We start from the raw sequence: 26,247 nt of genomic DNA, 5'->3' as shown, positions 1-26,247 counted from the left end.
TTTTATAGCTTAGAACATCTTCTTATATATTCGCCAATTCTGTTAAAATGACCACAACAAAAGCTGGAATATTTGTCATTACATTTTAAATCAAAAATATTAAAAAATTGGACGCAATAGTTACTATTGCGATATTTTCGTTGTTTGACGACCTATGCCAACCTACTTTGCATCATAGTAAAGGTGAGATTTTCTACTTTCATAGCTAGACTTTGCTTTTGAAATGCTCTCAACTAGGGCTGTGATATTCGCCATTACAGTTAAAATTCCAAGAATAAAAATTGTGTTTAATTATGGACTATTGCGATATCTACGTTGTTTGACCACCGACGCCAACCCACTGTGCATCATTGTAAAGGTAATCTCTTGCTCTCTGGTTGGCTTTGCTTTTGGAATACACATACTAGTAGCGGATATATTCGCATAAGAATAAAACCTTGATTTTTTCCCCAAATAAGTTTTTTGACCTTTTCGACCCCTGAATATTATCCGACCATCACCAAAATCTATAGGCTTATTCCCTTTCGGGACCTCCACCATCTACCAAAATTTCGTGATGATCCGATAAAAACTGAGACCTGTAGTGTGATTACAAGGTTTCAAATAAAATTCAACAAATTAAAAATCGAGACACTTGAGTGTCTTTTCGTATATCACTGGTATTTGACCCCTTTTTGCATCACAACTTGGATCAATTTATAGCTCAGAATGTCTTCTTTAATATTCGCTACTTGTGTGTAAATGAACACAACAACAGCTGTAATATTCGTCTTTAAATATAAAATAAAAAAAAATAAAAAATGGGAAGCATTAGTGACTATTGCAATATCTCCGTTTTTTGACCACCTATGCCAACCTGCTTTCCATCATTGTAAAGATGAGATTTTCTACTTTCATAGCCATGCTTTGCTATTGGAATGCCGTCAACCAGGGCTTTGATATTCGTCATTACAGTTAAAATTCCAAGAACGAAAACTTGGGTTGAATTAGGGACTATTGCGATATCTCCGTTGTTTGTCCACCAATGCTAACCAACGATACGTCATAGTAAAGGTAATCTTTTCCTCTTCCGTTGACAGGTTTTGCTTTTGAAATAACCATACTAGTAGCGGAGATATTCGCATGAGAATAAAACCTTGATTTTTTTCCCAAATAAGTTTTTTGCCCATTCCGACCCCTGAATATTATCCGAACATCACCAAAATCAATGGGCTTCTTCCCCTCCGGGACCCCCATCAACTCACAAAATTTCGTGACGATCCGATCAAAATTGCGACCTGTAGCGTGATTACAAGGTTTAGATGGACAGACGGACAGACGGACAGACGGACGGACGGACGGACACACATAGCCAGATCGACTCAGCTCGTCGAGACAATCATTTTGGTATATATAAGTATGGGTCTACGACCATTATTTCGATGTGTTACAAACTTTTTGGCCAAAACCAACTTATAATACCCTCCCCACATAGTGGTGTAGGGTATAAAAAGTCCGACAGTGTTTCCCATAAGTTACACTTCACTCAAAATGGACTGTATAGAAAAATCTCATATAAATGTTTAAAGAATTTTTTCAGAATATTTACAACATCAAATATTACTTATAAAAAACTCCTAGTAAATGTACCGTTATGACGGCCAATAACCTATAAATGCAATACTGTTTATTATTTTTAGGTCTACCAGTATATTTCAAAAATTACTGCATTAATGATTTTTACATAGCTCTTGATCAGTTTTCGGACTTTTTCCCCGCTAGATTTGAAATTCGCCCAGATAAAACTTAATTTTTCAACATCAGTTTTATCCGAGCTCATTCTCCCACTAAGGGCAAGGATGAGCAGAACAGAGATATATTTTGAGAGCGCTTAGAAGAAACTTATGACCGTTGTCCTCTCCATGACGTTAAAATTAGGTGATAGTAATGCCAAGACGAAAAGGAGAACGTCTTTGGCTTAAAACCGAGAAATTCAGTGTCCAAAATAAAACATCAGACAAAGAAATGAGGCTGATAGACTTCACACATGCATAACACTTGGTAGTTAGCAGTACCAGATTTAAGCGTGTCGACGTTTATAGGGCACCTGGCTGTCACCAGATCAAAACCCACTGATTTGTGTCTAGTTGTTAAGAATTAAACCTGTTTTTTCGCATATTAGAGGTTATTCAAAGTTAATGTGTGTTTAATAATTACATTCCAGGTTTCTAGGAAAATGCTAATGTCCATATATTGCCTTATATTTGAAGGCCTAATATATTGTATATTATTTATTAAATTATCCACACCATAATTTTTTCCAGCAAAATTCCTTTTTTGTACTTCATTCAATTTGTACAATGCACCTCACTTTGCGCTGTGATTTAAAACTTAAAAAGTCAAGGAGGTATGGATCTGAATAGCAAATACGAAAATATTTTGCAGCATACATTGTATCGGTGAATTATTCACACATTCCTCTGCATAAACGAAATTCCTTCGATGTGCTTTCTTTCTGCTTTGCCAATATTTAAGCGTCAAATAAGCTTTTATGAATCTCCGGGGTATCATTAATTTCATCTGAATGTGAGTTACAAAACAAACAATATAAGAAATAAAGAACAACAACAACAACAAAATAACATATAATGTTTCTTCGCGACCATTAAAGGTAACAAAAATCTTGGTCTTTGGTCAGTTTGGACGAGTTTATCCGTAACACAAATCATTGAAGCAAACCGAAAAAAGGAAAAAAGAAGAACAATATTTAATTTCCTATACGTGTTCTTTCGACAAAAGAAGGAACACACGGTTAATGTAAAATAAATTTTAAGGCAAGTTACAAAGTAAATATTCGAAGCAGGTTCTATAAATGTATGTGAAAAGTCCTATCGAATCTCTGATATATGGATATGTAGGAACGTGTTGGTTTTGCAAACAACATGTATTTGCATTTCGGATGGACATTTACTCTTATATCCGGGAACAAGACTTGCTTTACGGCAACGACTTGATGAAAATACAATCCGAAATCCTTAAACTGGGGTAATTTGTCATTAAGCTTAAATGGAATAAAAGTTCATGCACTTCTTCTTAGGGGGGAAAACTCCTCTTAAATGTCGGGTAGCACCCAAAAGGCTTGTTATTCATTTCACCCCAGTTTCTATGAACTTTTCGGAGCTTAGACACAGTTTGGTAAGCGGAGTTTAAGTTTTAGTACCATAAGCTGAACTTTGTTGTAACCTTCTTTAAAATATTACATGAAGCATTTATTGCAAGTTATTTGGGACATTTTACATATAAGAATTATATACAACCAATAGAAAAATTTTAAGAAATTGGTTTGTGGAATGACAATACCTTTTTAAGTAAAGGTCAAGAGATTTTTTGTCATATTTATAGATTTTACAAGTTGTTTTTATGGTTGCAGAAAACACGCCGTGACAATACCATTTTTCTCATTTTATTTGAAAATGTTGACTATTAGGGCGAAGATCATTTTTATACCCTACACCACCTTGTGGTAAGGGGTATTATGTCTTTGTGCATTAGTTTGTAACATGCGAAAGGAAACGAGATATACTCATAGTTCCTTTTAGGGATATACATAGAATCACTTTCTGATTCGATTTACGCATGACTGTCTGTCCGTCTGTCCATGTATTTTTGTAAACAATGTACAGGTCGCATTTATTGTCCGATTCGCATGAAAACTTGGGAAGATTGGAGGAACGCTATTTATTTTGGTAAACATCAGTTCAGATTTGGATATAGCCCCCATATATATCTTCGCCCGATTTAAGGCAATTTCAATGAAATTTGGAATGTGCGAGGAATTAAGCCTAGATATTTTCGACCGATGTGAGGTATTGGACGCTGTATATGTCCAATTTTGATGAAATTTGGACTATGTTACGGAATTTGGTCTACAAACAAGTGTGAAAAATTATATCGAAATCTGTTCTGATTTGGATTTAGCTCCCATATATATTTTACATATTCCCAGTGGTGAAGGGTATTATATAGTCGGCCCCGCCCGACTTTGATCCTTTCCTTACTGTTTAATATTAATTTTAATTAATTTCTCTTTGGAATCGAGCTTAATGACCGTTTATTTTTGCAAGTGAAACAGGAAAGCTGAAGATTCGAACCCACACAACCAAATCGTATCGAGGAATAAAACAACGTATACACGGGATTAAGTTAAAGTTAAGTTATAAGCAACACTAAATCTTCATTTTATAGTAGATTTATATTTGAAGTTCAGTATAACACCCGTTTGAGTATTTTCCTGAAATCAGAGAGTACGTACCATGGACAGAGTCAAGACTGGCTATACGAACAAAATTCTCTATCCCTAAAAATTCTTTAAATTCTTTAAACAGTTGGAAGCCATCTAAGACTAGGCCTTAATCTGCTTAATCTGCTAACGATTATGGGGGAGACACCAGAAGGAGTGGACATGCACTGCTGCTCAAAACATTTGCAACTGGAATGACTAGTTCATATTTTATATAGTTCTGAGGTAGTTTGTGGATTTGAAAGACAAAGATTTTTGTAGATTGATTGTCCCTTTTAAATTAAAATTAATTTGCAAAAATTATACATATATTACAAAAATATACAAAACAAAACTCAAACTCACTTTTGGTTCTGCTCAAAACATTTGCAACTTAGAAAATTTGATTCAAATTCTGAAGAAATTATTTTTATTTTAATAATATATTGTGAGTTAAACATGTTATTTATTATCTGGAGACATCGTAAAGGAAACCAGTTACCTAAATAAATTAATATATCCTTTGGAATCCTATGCTTCAAGTACAATTGTTAAATACCAAGGTTTTATTCTATATTTAATAGGCTAGAGCCCAGATTAGAGTCCCGGAATTTAGATTACTTAAGCTGATCAGGTTCGATAAGAACATAAATATATTTGCAAAAAATTACTGGTTATATATACGTTTAGAAGGGTATTATGCCAAGGCACCCTGTAATACGACATTTCTGGTGTGTTCATGGTGCGATTTTGACATCTTATCTGTCCGTTTAGTTTTTGGACCTGATAAATATCTCGAATTCATGCATCTAGTACCATTTCTGTCCATAAAATACTTCCAAGGCAATATAAAACACCTTCTACATTTTAGGTAATTTTTTGTATAAGGGGACAAATTTTATTATCTTTCGACCTTGTGACCAAATACATTTTTTCAAGTCATATAACTTAAATATTAATTTAAATCGACGAGAAGTACTCGGCTTCACTACTCCAAGGACAATACCGCACATTTTTTTTTTGCAAAATTTCTATCAAAATTCTATTTTTCCTGGAAATTACTGTTTTTTCAAAATTTGCCTATTTTGGTATACCGGTATCCATGGCAGGTATCGGAGAAGTTTGTATAGATTTACCAGTGTCAAGTCTTATTATAACATCTGTTGATGACCTCTGAGTTATCTGCTTAATAATTCGTATAATAATTTGATCATCCCCTGCAAGATATGTTGTTTTCCCTGCAACTCCTTCCCATCTTATGGCGATTTTAGTTCTTTTTACGCGGTATCCAGCTTTGTTTTAGATATTGTGCTGTTCCTTTGTTTATTTTAGGACTTCCTTGAACCCACAATTGTCAAACAATATAATTTTAGCAAAGCTTTGATATAAATTTCTGGTCATAATTTAAGTTTTTCTTAAAAAATTAGACGTGTCTTGTTTTTGGCATACTTGTCTGTCAAAAGTAAACATATGTGGGATAAAATGTACTCCTCGTGAAATCTTTTTGCCCCCCTTCTTCTTATTAAAAACAATCTGATACCAATCAATACAAAAAAAAAACACGTCAAAAATGACTTACTTACTTACTTAGCTGGCCCATTACAGAACATTTGTTCTATAGGCCGAACTAAGAAAAGATCTCCAATTCTCTCTATTTGTTGCTTCGCTTCCTGGAATACCGCGCCTTTTCATCTCATCATCCACTTGTTTGCGTCAAAAATGAACTAATAGATATTTGCAACTCCGTGGTGCAAATGTTTTGAGCAGCATTTTTGTAACATACGTGTTCAAATTTGTATAATCATTTTTAAACCTTGAAAATAGGGTCAAGAAGAATCAAATAACAATAACAAATACATTTCAAAACTCAAAATGTCCCTAAACAAGTAAAAAAGTATCAGTCGGCTTTGCCGACAGAGATATACCCTCAGCCTGTGTATATTGAAACAATTTTTTCCCAAAAAACGTATGTATTTAAAAATTTTGGGCGTTTGAACCGACAAAAATGTTGATTAGGATTAAAGATCAAAAGTTTTGCGGAGGAGATACTGAAAGGAATGGATCGACATTGACCGTTATGGAAGTGGATCTCCAGCCACAACATATGGTGCCATAGGGGTTTTTACACTCTTCGGGCTGTTTGCTCAAGAAGTATGGGCTTGCCCCTAAAAAAACTTTTACCATCGTAATTGAGGTAGCGAATGCATGTTGCTTCAACAAAAATCAAAGTGATTCGATAGCAGGTCTTAAAGTGAACTTATCCGAAATTTTGTGTGGGAGGCACCGGATGGAGTGGACAAATATAGTCCATATTTGAACCTGATCTATATCTGCCAGATATATTAGGATGTGTAAAGTACAGACCAATTCGGCCACTCCCTTCAAGAGTTACCATACGAATAATTTTTCCGAACATTTTTTAAATTTTGTGGGGGAGGTACCTGAAGGAGTGGACCGATATGGCTTATCTTCAAACTTAAACTATGTTTGGACAAAATATTACTAAGACCCTATTTGGGACCGAATCGGCAGATCCGTTCGAGAGTTATCTTGCGCTCCAACCACCTCACACGGTGTCATAGGGGTTTTTTGCTACTTTTATGCTATTTTCTCAGGAAGTATGGACTTGCCCCTGATGATACTTGCACCGTCGTATGGAGAGCAGTGAATACAAGTTGCTAAACCAAAAATCAAAGCGATTCGAGAGATGGCCATAAACTGAACTTTTCCGAAATTTTGTGTGGGGGGTACCCGAAGGAGTGGACCAATTGAGACCATATTGGAAACACATGTTAATCTGGTAGAAAGTTTACGCTATACAAAGTATGGACCAAATCTGTCACTCCCTTCAAGAGTTATCCTGCGCACAAACTTTCCGAACATTTTCGGACTTTTGTGGGGGAGGTACCGGAAGGAGTGGACCGATGTAGCTCATCTTCGAACTTAAACTAAGTTTGGCCAAAATATTACGAAAGCCAAAATTTGAACCAAATCGGTTCATCCGTTCGAGAGTTATCGTGCGCTCCAGCCAGCAGGACAGACAGACAGACAGACGGACGGACATGGCTAGATCGACTCCAAATTGTCTGAAACACATTTCGTCCAAACATACTTGGGGTCTAAAACCATTTTTTCGATGAGGCACATTTTCATCGTATCAAAGTGTATATACCCTCCTTAGCCTAAAGGCTGAGGGTATAAAAAAGATTGAATGTGATTAGACATCTAAGTTGCAAATGTTTTTGTATATGTAAATATGTTTGGAATAATTATTGGAAACATCGTTCTTCCTTCGTGCTTTAAAACTACTAATTCGGAGAGGCAAATTTGTATACCCTTCACCAGAATATGGAGCGTATAATTAACATTGTCATTCCATTTGTAACATACATATGTATATATAATAAATATATTTCTTCTTTGTGAGCATTAAGTACTAAGTCGATATAACCATGTCGCGATCTGTTGAAATCAATATACAGCTCGCAATATTTAAGATACTACTCCTAGCATGTTTGGTTTCAATAAATAGGCTATATCGGCCCACGTCTTGATATTGGCCCCATAGAACGGAACGTTCCAATTTTCGGTATTTTAAAGGTTTTTGCCTCACTATCACGCCGAAATGGCTAATACTTTGTATTAAGTCTACTTTGGGCTTACAAAAATTTCCCCCAGAAATTTCTCAGTATAAGTCCACGTGTTGATATAGCCCCCAAAATATACCAAAATGGCCGCCCGCAACTAATCAATTTCATATCCACTGTAAAACATTTTGTTGTTATTCATATACTTGAATACAACAAAATATGGACTAAAGCTGAAATAAACACAAAGATGTAATGGCAGAAATTTGAGATTTGGTCTTCTTTGAGGCTACAAAACCCAGAAATTTTACACTTTATAATAATTATAATTGTTCCACAAACATCCCAGATGGGACAAGGGAGACTTCTCTCATATCAATGAGTGCACCCCGATTCATATTAGCTCAATGATATGGGACCTACTGTTTATTGCCGAGTCCGAACGGCGTGTCCTAAGACACCACTTGTAGAGAAGTTTTACAAGGCTGAAATACTCAGGAAATGTCGCCAACATCACTGAGGGGTATTTTGCCACCGTTGAAAATTTGATGTTGTTTGGCCTGGGAATCGAACCCACGACCTTTAGCGTGCAAGGCGGGTGTGCATACCATTGCACCACGGTGCACCACGGTTGACACTTTAGGCCCACATATATAAAAATATAGGCCCCATAGAACGGTACCCACGATTTTCGGTATTTCGAAGGTTCGAAGGTAATGTGGCTATTATCTAACCGAAATAAGTGGTATGTGGTATTTAGTCTTCTTTGAGGCTACAAAACATTCCCCCAAAAAATTTTCGTTATAGGCCCATGTTTTTATATAGCTCCCACAGAACGGTGGCTCCATCTTTCCGAAAGGGCTGAAATTTTGTATTGTAAATTGCCAGATTGGAAAGTCCAACGATACGCCTCGATGTGAAGTCTTTTAACACGTTCGCGGACGTGAATGCTATAGCATTCATTTTCATGGTGACGTAGGATGACGTGAATGCTATAGCATTCACAGGCAAAGTCAATCTTTAGTCATTTACTTGTATACAATCGCTTGTTTTTGTGATTATTGTACATAATACGACTAATTTCATATATATCCATAATATAATAAATAAAAGATTATAATATTAATAATAAATTAATAAATACACAAAAACTAATTTCGAAAAAATTGGGTGTAATTTTTTGCAGTTAGCGTGGTGGAAGAGCTTAGAACTTTCATAAACGAATTGTTCCATTTTACTTCAATACAAACATCGGACAAACTCAACACCGTTCCTAGTTGTTGTTTAAAATTTGATTTATTTAAAAGAAGACAGGTTCTGAATTACATATAATGCCTGCTCCAAAACCTGCAAGAAGCTACTATTTTTTACTACGATAACATTTTTTCCTTTATGTTATCGGAAAAAATAGTAAAAATTAGTAGATTCTTGCAATACTGGAACAGAGCAATAAATTCTTCAAATATTGTTTAATGTGTTTTCCCCCAAAAAATCCACATTATTTTTCTTTATTGCCTTTCAATAACTCCATCATTCTTGCTTCGGGGAATAATTAAGATTCTTTTAAAACTATTTTCTGTTGAGAGGTGATAGCAAGAAGTAGCAGAAGCCAGCCAGCCAGCAGCGATATCTTCTTTTGCCAATCGTAAAGTTGGTCGAAAACAAATGTACAAAGTTCAGATGTTTACAATTTTATTGTTGCGATGACGATTCCAATGATGCCGAACGTTCCTCATGATGACGATGATGATGGTGTAAATTTATTTATTTTTAAATTAAAGATAACAGAAAATAACTAAATAGCAACAACAAAAACTATAGTAGAAACTTTTGGTTACAAGAGATACAGCGATAGAGAGTAACAGAAGAATTTCATAGAATGTTGGTTGGTTGGTTGGCCTATTGTCGGGAATGTTGATAGGCAACAACATCATCATCAGCAGTAAAAACATTACCATTGCCATCTATGGCATTTGCAGCAAAAACTACAACAATAAGTTTTAATAATTATTACAATTGCATTTGGTTAATGATGCTACGGCTTCTGTTGTCTTTATAGATTTGTTTGATGTTGTTGCTGTTGTGTTTAATGTTGTTATTCCATTATCTTTAGAAAGTTCAATGTTTTAACAATTGACAAATATTTACCAATGTGGGCGGGTTGATTTTTATTGGGAACTGGCTTTTGGCTCTTTTTCCATCGAGAGTTTTGTATGTGTGTGTACTTTGCAGTTTGTTTGAATGTTGCTTTAGCTACAATTATAGCTTTTGGTATGTTTCTTTAAAAAGATTCCACTTCAAATTCGTTCGAATTACTACCAAACTCTTGTTTTCGTAGAACATTTTTGTTTGATTGAAAACAAAAATAAATCAAATAATTTTCAAAAACATAAGCAGTTCTCACGAATTTGAATTCGAATGACTGAACATGAAAATTCTCATCTCCCCTTGTCGGAGTAATAACAATTGCACCGAACTACTGTATATGTATATAATAACCTGGATACGGAATAATAAATTAATATTCGCTAATTTTTAGGTTTTGCCTTTTTAGGTATAGAGGTTGTTGATGTGTAGGACTTTGCTCGATATCATTTTTTCAATAGAATCTCCTTAGGTCATATAGCTCGACTAATCAAATTAATTAAGTATTCGATAATGTTCCTAAATATTGATACTGTTGCGTAAATATTTTTTTATTTCAAATTAAAATTTCTGAGTAAAATTACTAAAATAATAATATTGTCACATTTTGACCACATTGCATAAAAGTATTTGTTATATTACCTGTTACCAATGTAGAAAATAATATTCCAAACATGGACTTACCTAAAAATAAAAATAAAACTAATTTTAAAACATGTAACAAATAAAAAATATGTCAATTACAATCTAAATTATATTATAGATGCTGGTGACACTGCAAGTGAAATCTGTTGACAGAGGAAAACATCAGAAAAATTCGGGGAATAAACGCAATAAACTTTTGTTTTATTTGCAAAACATCAACATAGGTCAGTAAGCTAAATAAGAAAAACAACGTAAAAACTCATTCTGACCAAAAAAAAAAAAAAACAGAAAATAGAAAAATTCTTTTTATTTAGAAGAAAAGATGAGATGGAAACAAAATTAGAAAATATTAAACATTTTGCTCTTAGAACAAAATTGTATCTTGGCTAATGGACTATAAGAAGCTACGAAAACCATGAGATGAACATTTGGGTTATGACTTTTTTACAACCTCATATCCCTGTATCATAGAGTGATGAGTTTTGCCATAAGATTACATAAAATCTTAATTATAAGGTGATTCGGTGAAAAAACCTCACGCACAAAATGATTTTAAAATTTGAATTTATCAAAATTATGGACAATTTTTTGAAGTCACTGAAAACAGATATATAATTGAAAATAAACTTTAGAGCAGCATGAGATAATTAAAGTGACATACAATTTATTTCTCATTATTTTTCTTCAATTATGAGAATCGTAAAAATGTCGTAAATGATTTTATTCAAAAATATAATTTTTTAACAAAAAAACAAAAAAAAAATTGAAATTTTTTCAAAGTGACTTTTTTCGCGACTTTTTTTAATATTTGAATAAAAAAACGTTATTATAGTTATTAGTAGGCTTATATTTATACATTCGTGCAAAAAACATAATTTTTTGAAAACAATTTTTTTTCATTTCATATATTTTTTCAAAAAATTATTTTTTTAAAATCGATTTGTGCGTGAACTTTTTTTATATTTCAATGGAATAAACGGTAACATAGTGATTAATAGGCAGATGTTCATTCATCCCTGCTACAGGAAATCATTTTTGAGGAAAAATGTCAAAAAGTCATAACCCTAATGAACATAGAACACAGGGAGAAAAAAATGTTTTCTCTTTTGTAAAGCGAAAAAATATAAGGATTGGAAAAAATGCGAAGTGAAATCCTTTACCAGTAAATTTCATCGGGATAATTCGAGTCCACAGAGAACTAGAGATGTCAAATTATACTAAAATATAGACCGATAATAACAATATTTTGAGAGAAGATGACCAGTTCACAGACAAATTGAAAAATTTGGAGGATACACCTAACTATTGTTGATATAGACAATAATTTTTGGCGCAGATGTTTCCTGTCGGTTGGAAAATGTAGCTAAGATATTAACAAGTTTAAAAGGGTTAAACTAGGCCGTTTCGAACTTTTTAAACCATCCACCATGAAATGTTATGAACTAAAATGAAGTAAATAGGAAGTTTTCTGGCCGTTGGGAATACTAATTACCAATTACAGCAAATTTAAGCCGAAAATGTAGATTAAATTAAAAATACCTGAAATCAGGCGGTGTTGTTATATGTGGGCTATATCCTATATCACCTATTTTAGGTGAGAACCCAAACCCACTGAGAAAAATTAGATAAATAATAAGCCAAAATACCTGAAGTTGAGCGATACCGTTATATAGCGCCATTCTAAAATGTGAACAATGTAGTTTAGACAAAAATGTAGCGTTATATGGGCCCTCCCCCACAACGTGCTTTAGCCAAACGCGAAATCTCAAAGATTATTAGGCGTATTGGTATACAAAACAATAGTAATTATGACCTTTATCATTAATTGATGTTTTGGAAGTAGAATGACGCCATCGCGTCCGACTTTTGAAAACTTTATAATTACCGGCTAAGATCTCGAAATTTAGTAGGTGTTTGTAGTCCCAGTTACTAAATTTAAAGATCTAGAATATTTACGATTTCAATCCTTAGTATAACTCGTATAGGATTATTATCAAATTTGGCGACTTGGGCCATATTGACAAGTCCCACTCTCAGGCCAGCCTAATACTTAAAAATATTCAATTTTTTAAGTGTCACGCTATCTATTAATAGGTTTCTATAAGCTGTCGCGCCCGCACGCGGATAATTTTTTTTACACTTGTTGTACTCACTGTTACCTTCTACCACATATATAAAGTTTCGCCGATACGTCGCGATACCGACCCAGCAAAATTTGACGGAAGGGGTTCTTTGCGAAGACGTGATTTCATGTCATCTTTTGCATTGGTTCAAAGGAAGTCGTGAAAGATCCGATCTTTTCATTAGGATTTGAACCAATGCAAAGGAAGTCGTGAAAGATCCGATCTTTTCATCATCATTTGTACCCATTCCATCGATCCAATAGAGATGATGTTTGTGTTTTTATTTACACACCTGTTTATTTTCATTTTGGTATGTTCCAGTACTGCAAAAATCTACTAATTTTTACTATTTTTTCCGATAACATAAAGGAAAAATTGTTATCGTAGTAAAAATAAGTAGATTCTTGCAGTTTCTGGAACAGACCAAAGTTGTTAGAACTGTCGTCGTGATGTTGTCTTACATTTCCTGCATATCAAACAACTAAAACTTCTAAACAATTGGTATTATATGAAGTCCCAACCATCGAGCTAAAAATAGAATCGGACTGCACACATTGCTATTTTAAAAGTTCCCTTGTCTGTTCTAAATATGACATAGAATGAAATCAATCAAATCTCGCTTCTTGGAATTTGAAAAAAAAGTCCGAAACGAAAAGGAACAAGAATCTGAAAATAAAGAAGAAACTACTTTAGGAAAGAAACAATTAAAAATAAATTAATTAAGCATAAATGGTATTTTCCATAAAAAGTCTCTCCTCCCCGTTCGTTACATTTTGTTCTTAGAGATCTCTAAAGCAAGCCGGGTTGTAGATCCCTACATATTTCCGTCACTAAACAAAAGAGTATAAATTACCAAAATGTTGTTATAAAATAACGAAATTATAAAATAAAAGTAATTTACGAAATAAAAATACTTAAAGGAGTGCATTTGGAGTCCATGTCGAAATCTGAACTGGTGATGGGAAGATAATTGAAAAAAAACCTTTTGTAAGATGAAAGAATATCAGTTGAGGAGAACGGAGGAAGTAATCTTTTGCGTTGCAGCGGTGGCGATTACATTGCAATTTTGGATGTAAACTTTTGAAAAACTAAACTGATAAATTAATTGTAGTTATTTCATGAATTCGTTTGAATTAATAAAGAGTTTTGTTTTCCATGAAAACCATATTTCAATACAGCATTTCCATTTTCCAAACAATACATGAAAATTTCATGCCAAGGGGTTGGTGAAAATGACATGCCAAAGCATTGGTTAAAATGACATGTCAAAGCATGGGTGAAAATGACGTGTCAAAGCATTGGTGAAAATGACATGTCAAATCATTGGTGGAAATGACATGACAAAGCATTGGTGGAAATGACATGTCAACGCATTGGTTAAAATGACATGCTTAGGATCCAGAAAAGAACGTCATCTTTTGGGGTCCACGCTCATATAAAATTCATCGATGAAGATGCTAAAAAGATGACATGCTAGATCACTTGCACCCATGATTGAATGTCATCTTTGGCATCGAAAATTTTGCTGGGGAGAGTTCTATTCCAAAAAAACACATATAAACTACAATAATAACTACACAAAAAACTCATCACATGTCTTCGCCAACAATTCTTTATTACATCTATTTCTATTCTATTTTTTAATTCTTCATTATCATACCTTTCCCCGTATTTTCCATTTAAAAAAACGATAATCATGCGAACAATGTTTAGTTGTTGAGCGAAACAATTTTGTTCTTCCTTTGATTGAATGTTATAAAATTTTATAATTTTAGATGTAACATCTTTGACAGCCCCGTATGTGATCATGAAGCGTTGCCAGGTTGAAATGTTTTTCTTATTAAGTGGTCTAAAGTGTCAAGAATCTAATACCCTAGACAGACGGCAGCGTTAATTTGCATTAATAACTGTATTTAATTTTGGCCTGACAGACGACAGTTTCTGCATTTACGAAACAGCTGATTGCTGTTTTGTTGTTGTTTGCAATGTATTTTTTGTTTTCCTTGTGTCTCAGAGCATGAATATTCTCTCTCCTCCATATGAATATGGGCTCTCTTCTACGGCATTGCCATATTGAAATACCTAAATGCCTTTTAAATGCAGCTCGATTTTGTGCATTAAGAATGTGGATAATGCACGAATTAATTTGAATTAAGGCAGTTAATGCAAATTAACGCTGCCGTCTGTCTAGGGTATAATCCCGTTACTACTTTATTCAAATATATGACTTGAAAAATAGACTTTTTGACTCAGAAACCTGCCTAAGTACGTGGGTACGATTTTAGGGAAAAATGTTGAACTTTTGCGAGGAGAAGGGTAAACCGATATAGTCCATCATTGAACATTAGAAGGAATATTACGATGCAAGTTATCATGTTCTCCAGCCATTTGAGTTGTTGGTAGGTTTTTGAAGTATGTCGTAGTGATACTTCTCGTAATAATGATACAAGAATAGTCCAATTACTGCATTCCAGAGTTATCGTGCACACTAGGCAGCCAGATGGACGGACATGGCTAACGACTTTAGTCATAAGTCTGAGGACAAAAATACTGTTGAACTGACATAAAGCCCAACGGACATACGACCCAAAATGAATCTAATGTTTTATTACCCTGGCATTATAGCCGTTTTAGGTTAGAATTGTTGTTAAGGGAAGGAGATGTTATAACGCGTAGCCAACTTTCCATCTGTCCTATTAGTGAAGTCAGAAATACCAGCTGAAATCCAGCTATCGCAGAAAATTTGAATTTAAAGTTGATTATAAGGTCAGAGATGACCAGAGATGACCTTTCAAAAAGTGTGGCGTATATAACATACTTTTTCGACCTATAATACTTACGTCGAAGACGTTGTATACCATACCGAAACCAATAGATTATTGACAAAAGTAAAATGATAGAAGATTTGGTGGTTTCCGACGAAGAGAGACGAACTTATTGAATTGTCTAATCAAGAAAAGTACCCCGAAATGTCTCTAAAATGATGCAAATTTACGAAGACATGGACACGAAGAGAACATCATGGCCGACGATATCTAAGTACACCGAAATCAATAGACTGAATAATTACTCCCACCACTGATAGACAAAATGTAAAGATTCAGGAAAGAGAAATGAAATAGCCTATTAAAAAGCTGCTGCTATTAAAAAGCTGCCTCGACACCGAAGATCTCAAACAAACCTGTTGGTGCCGATGTTTTCGAAGATATCATCAGATCAAACTGTTTGATGACGACATCTTTAAGGCCAGAGGTAATAGGGAAACTGGAGATTGTGTCGGGGTCCGTCGGTGCTGATAACTCGAAAACGTAAAAAATATTAATACAAACCATCTCTGCTCTTGGCCAACTTTGCATCTCTCCACGGATAGAAAACTTGCCTTTTTTTGTAAACCAAAGAATTGGACCATTGATATGGAGGTCATAACGCCCAAAGTGAAATTGGCCCTTACGACTGCGGTCTGAATGTTCATAACTCCCAAAAACATACCACTGTCATCGGTAGCATTCGAACCAGGCCTTACACTTGATTAAGCAAAAACATTAAGCATCCACAAGGATTAATGGCTTTATGTAGCAGGTCTTTGAATGTTGATTGAAATATTTTGCGCAGTTTGTTAGAAATATTACTATGTTTGAGACAATATCACATGTTTTTAGAAAGTTTCTTACCAGTATCTCGGAATGTAGAGACATCCCCTAGAAAAATGTCCTGACACGACAAGACAATAATAAATAATAATTATTCCACAAACATCTCAGAAGGGACAAGGGAGACTTCTCTCATATCAGTGAGTGCACCTCGGTTGATATTAGCTTAATGAAATGGGAACTAGTGTTTATTGCCGTGACCGAACGTCGTGTCTTAGGACACCAACTGCAGAGAAGTTTTACATGGCTGAAATACTCAGGAAATGTCTCCGACATTACCCTGAGGGATATTTTACCAACGCTGAAAAGTTAGTGTTGCGTGGCTTGGGAATAGAGACCGTACATTCAGTGTACAAGGCGGGAATGCATACCATTGTACCACTGTGGCATCCGGACCTCAAGGACTACCTCTGCTGTAAAATCGTGTACTCCGTTAGAGGGTTTTTCGTGTGCTAGGAAGATGATATTTTTTATTGAAATGAATACTCTCCAATTTTTCCATTTGATTTAAAAATCTTTAATATGAAGTTTTATGGGGCTAGGTTAAAAATAAAACGAGGCCGGAGTGATCTTTATTTCCGTTGTAATTTATATGGGGTCAATTTTGATTTTTTACGACATTGCTGTCCACAGAAAACATTCTTAATTTCAAATATTTAACTTCCTTAAATATTATAAACATTTTTTTCTCATTAGAACTTAATTCAATTAAATTTTGCTGGTCTGCACACAACGGGAACGAATGCGGCCACTTCAAGGAATGTCATGCTGATAGACTCAAGTTTAGCTTTCAATTAAAAATGCTCACCTCAAATCCAAGTACATACAAAGTTACAATGAGCACGTCCATGACATGTGCGAAGTGTTTGCATAGATAATTAAAATGTAAATGGAATGGCGTTGCAGCGTTTACATCGTGCTGAACTCTCCAAGACATTTAACGACATTAAAAGGTTATCAGGTTGTTTGGCTGCTACAGTGTAACGCTTTAATGACTTGGGGGTGTTATTACTGAAGATGCGCAACAGTACAGCGACACACACACTTCAATTGTCACAAATGCCACTCATTCGTAGAAAAAGACCCCCAGACGCTGGTGTCTTGAGTAAATGTTTATGAGGAAACACAAATGGCGAAATGAGTTAAACAAAGGTCAACGTTTACATTTCAGTGTGGAAAGCAAACATGTTAAGCGAGAGCATAGAGAACGAGATGAATTAACAACAAAAGTTATTGCACACAAACTCGGGCAATTAGGACTAGACATGTCTTGCGTTTGAGCTAAAATATTGGATACTAAATACAATTCTTAGATGGACAACATCAATGAATTTAAAGAATCATGAAATATTGATAAATACATTGTAGGGCGTAATCAAGAGTTTATTTTAGGCCAATTCATTTCTAAGAGTAGGCACTCTTAATTCTGTAAACTGTCACAAACATTTTTGGCAAACGTTTACTTACATACAAGTGTTTAAAAAGAAAAGATAACATTTTAACGACCTTTACATTGAATAAACCTCAAGTTTATAACGCAAACATGACAAGGATGAAATGAAAACGACAATAAACTGTATTCCCACAAAAAATACATCAAGCGATAAAAATAGAAATAAAAAATCGAGAATATTTTAATACAGCCTATTTTGTAGTAATAAAATTTATGAACCACAATTCATGGAGGTAGGCTATTATATCGGACATAATTCGCCAAACCAATTCCGTAATCATCACTCTCGCCACCTACGACAACGTACATGTTTAACAACCCCATCCACCACAAAAAAATGAAGACATCATCTTCCTGTACGGAAATAGATTCACAATATTTTCACACATATTTTCCGGTAAAATTAATAAATAAAGGCAAACACGTTTAATGTCAAAATAAAAATAAACGTCCAGCGACACCTAGAACATTTCAATAGATGTTCGTAAAATAGATGAAATATTTTATTTTAATATTTATACATTTGCCATTGTTGAATGATTTTGTTTACATATCGAAAAAATACTGCTAGAAACATTCGATAACAATAACAAAACAATTGAAATGTATTTAAGCTAATCTTCTAATTCGTACAGCAATTTTTGAGAATTATTACTAGACTATATTTATGGTTTTATTTATAAAAGCTTTTTAGTCATTATTACAGATGAATATATTTTTGTTCAATACTAGCAAACCAGGATCCGAGTTTTATTTTTAATAGCAACTTTTTAACCACCTGCCTAAAAACTACTCGCAATGAAAAAAACTCAACACCTTAATGTGGACGACCCCGAAAAAATGTTAAGGAGGTCGATCTTACAGCAGGAATGTCCGTGAGGGAACAGTTTATTCTTTAGCGGTTATATTTGAGAATGTGAAGAAATATATTTACTATTGACTTACAGGTGGTTCGACGGGATAAGAACGACGCAAAAAAAAAAAAAAATAAAAAATGTAGGGATTGGATTTAAATTTGACATTCACTGCGTTGGATAAAACATTTGAGATTTCAGCAATTTCGGTTGGATGATGTTTGCTGAAAGTTAAATATTCCGAAAATTGAGCGGTGTCGTTTTATACTGGTATATCAAAATGTGGACCTACACTGACAATTCTCTGCCAGAATATTTTATAGACTAGAAGATTAAATACCAAATTTCAGCAATTTTGTTGTGTTAATGAGGCTAAAGAATTGAAAATTCCAAAAATCGGGGGTACGTTCTGATTATCAACGCGTACTAAATACCACCCATTTCGATGAGATAATGAGACTAAAATTTTAAAACTAGCGAAAATCGGGAGGTACCCGTCGATTTCGAAACTTGAACAGATATCGCACATTTTCACAAACAATCCTAAGAGTAATATAAACTTCGGTATCATGTTATATATAAGTACCATATTACAGCTATTTCGTTTGGAGAATGTTGCTAAAATCTTCAAAATATTCAAAATGAAAACTGTACCCTCAAAAGAGATTAATACCAAATTGTTGCCATTTCGGTTGAATATTGTTGCTGAATTCCTCAATATATGTACTAGGCCGGGGCGATTTGTATGGAAGGAAAAAAGTGATAGTGGGCGCCTGGACTTTCTGATTCTTGGGATTGTACTGAGCAAAAAAGTCCACTAGACCATATGTCTACGGTGAAAATCGAGCCCCCGGATTTTGACTTGAAATTTGTTTCAAGGATATTTTGGCCAAACCATATCTCAGAAACTTGACCTATCCTGAAAATTTCCTTTTGCGTTCTTAGTACACTCACCAAGGGCTTTCATCTCCAAAAGGAAATTTCCACCCACTGACTTTGAGTCAAATTTTGTAGCACAGTGTAATTTATCGATATTTTCCGAAAAATGTGCACATTCTCGGGGCCATAACTGCCTGAAGGAGCGTTCCAATGCTTTTGCTGTGTACTAGAGATTTCTTAATTATTGTCTTGGCTACAATTTTTTCTTTGTGTTGGATCGAAAATCTCAGTGGTTTGGCTATTACATATATGCCAAAATATCCAAAAACCTCAAAAAAAAACTTCAAGTCAAAATCCGGGGGCTCGATTTTCACCGTAGACATATGGTCTAGTGGACTTTTTTGCTCAGTACAATCCCAATAATCAGAAAATCCAGGCGCCCGAGGTGGTCTTCAAATCGCCCCACCCTAATATGTACCGAAAATTGAGAGGAACCGTTTTATGACAGCTTTTCATGGATTTCATCATTGATAAAGCTACCGAACATTTGTTGTCGGAAAATTGTATACCACTAACGAAGACTAAGTATCATATTTTAGCCACTTCGGCAGGATAATGAGGCTGAAATTATCAAAATTTCGAAAACCGTTCTATGGGGCTAAATCAAAACGTGGACCGATATAACCAATTTTCAATACCAAATATCCAAGACGCAATAGAAACATCTGTACCAAATTGTAAGGCTATGCCTTAAATATTGCGAGCTTTAACTTGTTTTCAATAGACAGACGGACGGATGGGCAAACGGACATAGTTTTTTTGCCTTAGACTTTTATGCTGATCAAGAATAGGATCTCCCACTTATATTTCGATGTGTTACAAAAAGAATGACAATGTTAATTATAATCTCCATATTATAATTTTAATTGTTATTAACATCATTAGTCACAGATTAGATTTGCTTTCTAAAGAAACATAATTTGAATCACTTATTTTTTATACAACCGTGAAAAATTTAATAGACTAATTTAGAGACCGTGGCCAAAATAGCCCTTATATTCTGTTGAAATAAAAACACAAACTCATTGAGTTAATTTATAGCCATTCTAAATACTTACGTTTCCCGTACATATTTTTAGTGGATATTTCGTAAAGTGGCGTGTGACCTCAACACTTAGCTACTCACGAGCATGCTGTCACTACAAATTCCCTATAAACTAAGAATTAGTTAATGTAGATTTTGACTAAATTAAATTAAAAATTAAATTAAATAGTTTTTTAATAACACTATGCGACACGGAAATTATTAACCATATTCTGGCATCGCAATGTGATAAAAGACCAAAAGAAGACCCCTATCTCATCAACTTTCGCGGTTATCGGCCTCCAAATATTTGAGGCTTTGATGTCAAAAGGGATCATTTTGTCAGGATTATATCTTCGAACCCGTTGAGAAATTTGATTAAATCTCAGAGGCAGCTCTTTTCATAAAGAACAAAAATTGAAAACACATAAAATCCATAAATCTTCAACTTCAAAGTCAAAATCGCCAAGGTGAAATTTCTTTCAACATTTCTTTCTCAGGTTTTGGTCTACAGATATCAAACCGATCAAATTTGAAGCAAACAACCAACTACAAAAATGTACCTTAGATCTCAATAAACATATTTGCAGAACATATGAACTCTGTATAAACGGTTCTTATAGGTCAAAATAGCAAAGCAAATGCAATTTTTTATCCTTTTTTCTCTGTTTCTGGCCCATATACACTAAACCGTTCAAAATTAAAGAAAACAATCAACTAGAGTTATGTAGCAAAGATGTCAGCAAACAACTTTCTGAAACATATAAACTGCTGCGAAAGGTTCTTAAAGGCCAAAATAGCAAACTACTTTAGAAAATATTCGATATTTATACGTTTTTCATCGATTGATTCGCTGCGGAATATGGTTAATAAAATATGACTCAAAAAATCACACACAGTGAAATTTTTAAATTGTAAACCGTAACAAAGTTATACCTGAGAAACAAATGTATTTTCTTGAATTTCAGCCACACATTTTCGTAACATTAAATGTTTATTCAATGAATTAAAAAAGTGATCACGATTACATACACAAAACTATTAAATCTTACTTACTAACGAAATTAGTAACACGTTATTTGATCATAATTAGTACCATGCACAAGGGGGAATTTGTTATACATGTCTCAGCGCTATGTTTTTGTTTATCCGAATTGTTATTTTGCTATCTCGTAATATTTCATAAGAAATTCACAAACGTAAAATGATGAATTATTAATTTTAAAATGAAAAGTGAAAGAAATTTCTTCAAAATGCCAATAAAATTATTTATGTTTATTTACGAATCTTCTTGTTTTAACGCCGCTGCCGCAGGGCTCTTTATGTTATACAAGATAACTTCCTCTTCATTGCTTTGTAGACGTTTGATGCTGCTCAGACTTTTGATAAATGGCCAGATGAGTATTAAGCGAAACCTGAAGTCGTAAGTATTGAAAATAAATTGAATAATTGCATTAAATTGAATGATAAGAGACATTTACTGTGCCTTGTCACAAAATTTGCACACCAAGTATGAGGGCGGGATATTATTGGAGAAAATTTGTATTGATGTAAAATGGTTAAGATGATTGTAAAATAAATATAATAAAATTGGAAAGAAGAATATCTTTGGCCCAACAGTCGGGAAATTCAGTATCCATGGTGTCCATGGTGAAACGTCTGACAATGGGATTAAGCGAATAGACTTCGCAGCGGCAAAAACATCGTAGTTAGCACTACCAAATTTAAGCATCTCGATATTCATTAGGGCACCTCGCTGTCTCCAGAACAAAAAACAAGAAATTAAATTGATCACGTTGTGCAAGCCTGTTGGATAGTTTCGAAGGGCAAAAATAGACTCGAACCACCACCTTGTTGCACCAAAGGTACGTATCCAATTAAACGTAGCAAATAAAGTACGAACAGACACAACACTGAAGTTGGACATCGGTGAGCTGCAAGGACAAAGGATAGCCACAGCATATTCCACTCAACTGGCCCTATTGCTTAATCAAAGCACTCCTCGTCCCGATAACATATGAGCACAGTGGCGCAGTATGACCCACTCTAGAAATCTATGATATGACCAGGAGGAGAAAAATGTGGCATATACGACTACTCTGCAATCAGTAGCAACGCGTTGCGTACAAGAGAGGTATCGGGAGAAAAAGAAATAGGAGAAATGTTTTCTCCGTTAGAAAAATAGAGAAATTGCAAAAGCGGGAATGTGGAAAAATCGAGATGTACAGGAGTCAGAATGAAGTCCGCAAAATTCTACTAAAGAATGAAACATCAAACTGATGGCTTTGGTACAGGTACGAGCAAGGTGATCTGGTAACAGGTTCAGATAGTATACTCAGGTTATGGAAAGACCATTTTTCCCAAACTGTTTGTTTCGAATACTAGTGAAGACGACGAAGATACTACATATCCGATTCCAGAAGATGGTTTTGAGTGCATACCCGCCGGCCAAGATGAGGCGGACACATCATTGATGCCCTTATAAGTACTTGTGCACAAATGCATCAACCTAGGTCAACTCCTTCTATTTTTGTCCACTTTTGTATGGAAGCAACAACACGGTGCGTAGTGGCTGGTGAGCACGACAACTCGTCCACCAAATACTATATTGATCCACACTTTGCATATAGGGAGCAGACTTATGGCCCTAAAATTAGAACGCACAATCTCATCTCCTTTCTTGTGGGCGGGACAGAAGGTGCTCAGGTTCCAATTGTCGGATACGCGTTCATCCTGTCAGATGGTGCTAATTAACTAATGTACACACCTTATCAGCGTGTTGCCTCCAGTCTTGAACAGTTCGGCTGGTCAGTCACCGGCTCATGCGGCCTTACGGTGGTACCCAATCAATGAATATACTCTACGAAATATTAAGAATTTATATTTTTTTAATGAAATTTAAATTTTTAATTCTTGATAACGGCACTTTGCCCATGCGCCGTTGATGTCAACTTTTTGTACTAAAATTTTATATTTATAGCCCACCCATCAAATCCCCATCCAAAATTTTTAATATTATCAACAAACTTTTGAGAAAATGTTATTTTAAATGTCGTCTAATTTTCATATGATTATCGCTTTAGATTACCTGGGAAATATTTTTCATATTTAAAGAACTATGTCCCAATTTACATTAGGCGAGTTTACTTGCGGCAATTGTCAGTTTGTGGGTGAGAGAGGGTGTTGAGAGGCAAAGGGTTACCATATACCTCACCTCTCTCTCCATCAAACTGACAATTGCCGCAAGTAAACTCGCCTAATGTAAATTGGGACTATAACTTCATAATTGATGCACATATCGACGAAATTCTTTCAGATTCGTTGTATCTGATGTGTTTACGAGTACTACAAGAAATAAAATATAAACATATGTAAAAGTTAACATCACATTTTTTGATTTTTGTCCCCGCGGCAACACTGTGCTACGCATGCTAAGGCCTAGGGTTGTTTTTTACGGCTTTCGGGATATTTTTCAAGTATTGACACTATTGACACTCAAAAAACTTGTACCATCTTAATAGAGGCTTTCAGCGCAACATCATGCTGCAAGAAAAATCAAACGATTTGAGATGAGGTCCTAATTTGCACATTTCCGAAATTTTGTGTTGGATGTACTAGAAGGAGTTGACTTACATATATAGTCCATATTCTAAGCGGATTTATGTTTCGTATAAATATTACGATGTGCAATGTATAGATCAAATAGAGAGTTATCGTGAGCACAATTTTACCGAAAAGTTTAGAATAGTTGTAATTTATGTTATTCAAAGGAGTAATTTTTCAATTACTCTTAGGATTACTCCCACTTGCATTAACAATTTTTACTCCAATAATGATAAGGATATGTCATCTTTATATATAAAACTCAATTGTCGTTTGTTGGTAATTGAATCAGATGAAAACGGCTATAGCGATTTGGATAATTTTTTGTGGAAATGTTAGTCATAGTCCAGTTTAGGTTTTTATGCAAAGAAAAATTGGCCACGCCCACTTTTCCGCCCACTTTTATAAATATGTTATATCTACGGAACTACTCAATAGATTTTCCTGAAATTTGCGGGGAACGTAAAGTGATGGCCCCCGGCTGAAATAGGCTACATATTCGGTTGAATTTCGGATCGGGCGGGGTACCTCCCCTATGCCCTATTTTTGTAAAAATGCAATATTTGTAACAATTACAATTACAACCTTCCAATGCCTTTCTGTTAAACGCTATATGTATAAGCCAAACTTATGATTATATCGGTTTCAGCATACATTTTGGTAGACAATGAAGTTGTGTGCACCCTAGGACCGGACCAGACCCACTTTTTTAATATGTTATATTTTGAAAACTGATGATCACACTTTTCAAAACATTATTTTTCCAAAACTACTGAACCTAATTTTCAGAAAATATTCAGGAATGTCCCGTGGTCCAAAATGCTATATATTTGTAGACGAATTTCGGGGCCTATTATTTTATAATCGGTGTATTTGTTAAACTTATGAGTGCATCAGGTTGCAAATTAGTTTTCGAGACAACGGTGGTTGTCCCCCGATCAAGAAAAACTATATATTTACATATGTACTTAAATGGTGAGGTTCAACGGTCCATCAGCCATGAAAAGCTAAAACATATAGATCTAAATAAGCGGGAGAATTCGATTTAATCATTTTTTTTAACTTTTATTGTTAGATCGATTTAGGATAAAGACAGTGACATGGACGATAATAAATCCTAAAAGGCACAAATTGGCGAAAAATCCGACAAAGTCCGTAAGAGAAAAGAAAGGTTACAGACAAAATCTGTTGATAAATTTAAAATCCTTCTCGGTTTGACAATGGACCGAAGAAGTGAGGTAGAAAATACCTACTTTTGAATTAAAACTCATTACGACGGGCCAGCAACGCGGACCGGGGTCTGCTAGTAAGTAAATATAGGTAAATATTTCCCCTTCACCTATCCCAGGTAAGAAGTCTCTCAGATATATGATATCTAATAATTTAACCTTCGTAATAACTCCAGGTACTATAATTATGACTTCTACTGACTTCAAAGTTGCTCCCTTAAATAACGAATCAGAAATTCAAAATTTTATTATTATCCCGCGTAATATCTTGTAATAAAAGGATAACCTGAAATCGGTAGTGCGATTCTCTAACATGTTTCTTGAGTTACCGACAAAAATCGGTAAAATGCTTATAAATTCGGTAATTTATAAGCAGGGACTGTAAATTGGCATACTTATATTCCGACCAAATTCCGTCACACTTTAAAATTTCATTGAACTTAAGCATACATATCGTGTTGGTGCATCAAATACATGAAATCAGCCGAAAATATACATATATGGGGTCTATATCCAAATCTGAACCGATTTCAATATAATTTGGCAAACTTATTTCTAGACCGCATTCCGTTACACATTCCATATTTCATCAATGTTGGGCATATATGTATAGGGTGTTTGGTGCATCAAATACCTCAAACCGGTCAAAAATATATGTATATGAGAGCAATATCCAAATCTGATCCGATTTCGATATATTTTGGAACATTCTTTTGTCACGCATTCCAAATTTTATT

General features: G+C 34.6%; 1 protein-coding gene and 1 long non-coding RNA gene across 3 annotated transcripts in view; one reads left to right on the top strand and one right to left on the bottom strand.

The window, feature by feature from the left end:
- The window catches only part of LOC141403528 (uncharacterized), a 240,504-nt gene that overhangs the window by 4,376 nt on the left and 209,881 nt on the right, over nt 1-26,247 (top strand). The window lies entirely within an intron of this gene.
- The window catches only part of Lmpt (four and a half LIM domains protein limpet), a 437,156-nt gene that overhangs the window by 213,400 nt on the left and 197,509 nt on the right, over nt 1-26,247 (bottom strand). The gene's annotated exons all lie outside the window — the stretch shown is intronic.

The sequence above is a fragment of the Musca autumnalis genome, unplaced genomic scaffold, assembly GCF_047663935.1.
Source record: "Musca autumnalis isolate F117 unplaced genomic scaffold, ASM4766393v1 scaffold_4, whole genome shotgun sequence".
NCBI classification, from domain to species: Eukaryota; Metazoa; Arthropoda; class Insecta; order Diptera; family Muscidae; genus Musca; species Musca autumnalis.
Note: the sequence above shows the minus strand (reverse complement) of the source record. Positions and strands in the feature narration are given on the sequence as shown.